This window comes from Vicia villosa, linkage group LG4 (genome assembly GCF_029867415.1).
Source record: "Vicia villosa cultivar HV-30 ecotype Madison, WI linkage group LG4, Vvil1.0, whole genome shotgun sequence".
NCBI lineage: Eukaryota > Viridiplantae > Streptophyta > Magnoliopsida > Fabales > Fabaceae > Vicia > Vicia villosa.
The window spans coordinates 111,367,289-111,371,706 of record NC_081183.1 but is presented as its reverse complement, the minus strand read 5'-3'; the positions used below and the strand labels follow the sequence as shown (position 1 = coordinate 111,371,706).

Below are 4,418 nucleotides of genomic sequence, written 5' to 3'. Positions count from 1 at the left end.
GATTATTTTTTTAGAATACAAGGAGGAAGATTCAATTCAAAATTAATACATAAGAACCGTCCCAATTCTATAATGAATCAATGGACAAATTGGTTAAAGGTTCACTATCAATATGATTTACCTCAGAGCGCATGGTCAAAATTAATACCACAAAAGTGGAGGAAGAAAATCCATGAACATTGTATGGCTCAAAATAATGATTTACTTGAATATGATTAATCTAAAAAAACTCTATTAATTTTTTCCAAAAAACAAAAAGTAGACTTATTAGAAAAAGAAAAACTAGTACAGTTATTAAAAAAACTTAAACAAATAAAAAAAATATGGATATGATCTTTTCTCCTATCAAAATATTAGTTATGCAGATAAGAAAAAAAAACCTATATTTATGGAGATAAATCACCTTCTTATAACATATATAATGAGTTGTCGGGAACCAGATTTGAACTGGTGACACGAGGATTTTCAATCCTCTGCTCTACTGACTGAGCTATCCCGACCATTCTTGACGCACCATCCTAATTTTAAGAAATTACTTAGTCTATGTCAACTAAATCAAAAAAGGGCCATAAAATTTATATATATATATATATATATATATATATATATATATATATATATATATATATATATATATATATATATATATATATATATATATATATATATATATATATATATATATAGGGGACGACTCAAGTGAGAACACTTGGTTATTATGAGAAATAAGAACAATGAATCACGACCATTAAATTTTGATTTTGTTGATTTTAATGGTTTGGATTGGTTTCTCTTTCTAGGATCCTTAATATTTATTTTAAATCAAAATCAATCCAGTTCATTAAAATCAACAAAATCAAAATTTAATGGTCGTGATTCATTGTTCTCATTTCTCATAATAACCAAGTGTTCTCACTTGAGTCGTCCCCTATATATATATATATATATATATATATATATATATATATATATATATATATATATATATATATATATATATATATATAGTCACCACCATGTACTATCACAATTTTGGTTGTGATTCTATGTAATGGTGTGTGTATGGTTTTAGAAATTATCAATAATATTTCCAACTCTAGAAATAACATTTTCAACTCATCACTATGTATGAACCCTAGCTCACTCTTCTATGAAACTCTTCATTGTGTACGTTTGAAACTTGGAGCGGTGAAGAAGACAAAGATGACGAAAGCGATTATATTTGAAACTTAGATACGATGAAATGCAACATGAAAAATAAATGATTAAACACTTGACAAAGACGACGAAAGCGATTATGCTTGAATACGATGAAACACAACTTGAAAAATAGATGATTAAAAAACCCTAAACCGCATTTTAAATCATTTCGTTGTGTAAGTATTATGCCAATTTCCTAGTTGTCATGCCACGTTGGCAATAATTAATGCTTTTTCAGAAAAATTAACAGAAGAGACCAATAATACTAACAAAACTAATTTTAAGGAATCAAAGCGTAACACTTTTTTTAGTTAAGGGATAAAGAAAAACAATAAATTAAGTTAAGGGATTTGGTGACTAATTATTTTTAAATTAAAAGTGCAAAGATAATTTTGACTCACTTTTGTTTCATGCAATCAATAATCCAATCACTCTAACCGTTGGTTTTATAAATTGAAGTAATGTGTAGTCAATTTAATCCGTAAAAAGGAAGTAACTCATACTAAGTCAAAAGCCATCACTACTTCTATTGTTTAATTTTTTAATGGCGTGCGATATATATATATATATATATATATATATATATATATATATATATATATATATATATATATATATATATATATTATATTTATTGAAGACGGGTTCCAAAAAGACATTCCATTTAATGAAGATACTAACACATCTACATCAAAAAGGATGTTTGTCACGCAAAAAGAATGGGTTGCATACAGAAATCAACAAAGAGATACAAATTACTCAACAATATTGTTTTCTAAAAGATTATTCCAATAACTTTTGGTGGATTCATTTAGTGCGATAGAGTCTTCACGCATGAAATGGATTAGAGATCATCAAAAAGACTTGAGCTGAAATGTACAAGGGGTTAACCAAGACCATTCTTAGAGGAGAAACTAATCTAACTTCATCAAGAAAGAGAATTGTGTTGCCATCTACTTTTATTGGTGGAGCAAGATATATGATACGAAATCATCAGGATGATATGGAAATTTGTGGTTGGATTAGATATCCTGATTTATTAATTTATCACAATCACATTCAACCATAAATGGCCTGGATCTGGTGAGAAATTTGATTTGAGGGCTTTGTTGAATCATGTGAAGGGTCCTACATCTTTTGAAGAAATAAAAACAGTTAATAATGATACAAAGGAGACTTTCAAGGAAGCTTGGTATGCATTGGGATTTTTGGATGATGATAAGGAATACATAGATGCTTAATAATTAATGTATTTAAACAAATTATATATTACATTAAATTTTTAGATCTGATCACTCTTGGATACCAAGCTATGTTTTAGATGAATTAGAGACATTCTAGCAAAGTAATAACAAAAGTTTGGAAGATTATCCTGAAATGCCTCAAGTAGATGTATCATTGATACCCAAGAGACAAAATAGATTAATTTATGATGAATTGAACTATGACGGACAATCTTTGGTTGAGGAACATCATAGATTGATGTAAACAATGACTGTTGAGAAAAAAAATATATGACCGTATCATGAAAAAGGTCAATGAAAAGAAACCAGGACTTTTTTTTTCTTTATGACTATGGAGGAACTAGGAAGACTTATATTTGGAGGTCAATGTCGGCAGCATTAAGATCAAGTGGTGATATTGTTATAACTGTAGCTTTAAGTGGGATAACTGTAGTGCTTATTCCAAGAGGGAGAACTGCACACTCAAGGTTTGTCATCCCTATAAATGTTGATGAATGATCAACGTGTGAAATAACTCCAAAAAGCAATTTGGCTGAGTTAATATCCAAGGCAAATATGATTATATGGAATGAAGCACCAATGATGCATAAGCATTGTTTTGAAGTCGTTGATCGCAATTTAAGGGATATTCTTTGATCATATAATAATGGAAGTTTAAATATCCCATTTGGTGGAAAAGTAGTTGTTTTGGGTGGAAATTTTCGCCAAATCCTTCATGTCGTACCTAAAGGAAATAAACAAGACGTTGTTCATGCTACTATAAGTTCTTCATATCTTTGGAATTTTTGCGAAGTTCTTACATTAACTACAAACATGATACTTCTAACTGGAAATTTACAGTCTGACGTTGAATAAAGAAATGTATTTTCTGAGTGGATTTTGGGATTTGGTGATGGAAGTATTGAAGAAAGTAATGATGTAGATATCACAATCAATATACCACACGATTTGCTCATTCCAAGTTTTGGTGATCCACTTGCAGCTATTGCTCATAACACATATCCTGATCTTTTGCATAATATGGTTGACCCGTCATTTTTTCAAGATAGGGCTATATATATTGACTCCTAAAAATACAATTGTTGACTCAATCAATAATTATATACTGGATATAATAAGTGGAAAAAAATATATATTTAAGTTTTGATTCTCTGTATTATCAGAACTCAAATGTTGACATGCCAGATGATGTGCACACTCCTGAATTTCTTAACAATTATTTCATATGGAATTTCAAATCACAAGTTAAGAATGAAAATTGGAGTCCCAATAATGTTATTGAGAAATATTGACCAATCTTTAGGATTGTGTAATGGAATAAGGTTAATAATCACAAAAATGGGAAAATACGTTGTTGAAGCAAATGTGATATCGGGAAGCAATATTGATCAAAAAGTTTATATCCCAAGGTTATCATTGACTCCTTCTGATAAAAGAATACCTTTCAAATTTCAACGACTTCAATTTCCATTAGTTGTTTCATTTGCAATGACTATCAAGAAAAGCCAAGGGCAATCACTCAGACATGTTGGAGTATATCTACCACAGTTAATTTTCTACCATTGACAACTATATGTTGCTATGTCAATGGTTACTTCAAGAAAATGCTTGAAGAATGGTTACTTCAAGAAAATGCTTGAAGATACCGGTGACTAATGATGAATTTGAAGATATAAATACAACTTCAAATGTAATTTACAAAGAAGTATTTAATAATATTTTTAGTTAATTAATATTCTTTTCTTTAATTTTATAAAATTAAAATTTATAATACTAAATTTTATTCTAATTTATTATCTTTCAAAAAAAATATAGTATCATTGCGAACATAATAAAAATGGCATATAATATAATTTTATATAATAATAATAATAAATTAAATACCAACTATTACAATATATTATAGCTTTTAATTCCGTCCATCGTACGGAACAACCTTCTAGTATAATTAATTTCATTATTATAAGACTTAAT

The 4,418-nt window shown here is 28.4% G+C and overlaps 1 non-coding gene and 1 pseudogene across 1 annotated transcript; one reads left to right on the top strand and one right to left on the bottom strand.

Annotated features, from left to right (window-relative positions):
- Positions 1-427: 427 nt before the first annotated feature.
- On the bottom strand, positions 428-500 carry TRNAF-GAA (transfer RNA phenylalanine (anticodon GAA)). The gene has a single exon. It is a non-coding gene; the product is annotated as a tRNA-Phe (tRNA).
- A 2,310-nt stretch (positions 501-2,810) lies between these two features.
- On the top strand, positions 2,811-4,173 carry LOC131597675 (uncharacterized; annotated as a pseudogene).
- The last annotated feature ends 245 nt before the right edge of the window (positions 4,174-4,418 follow it).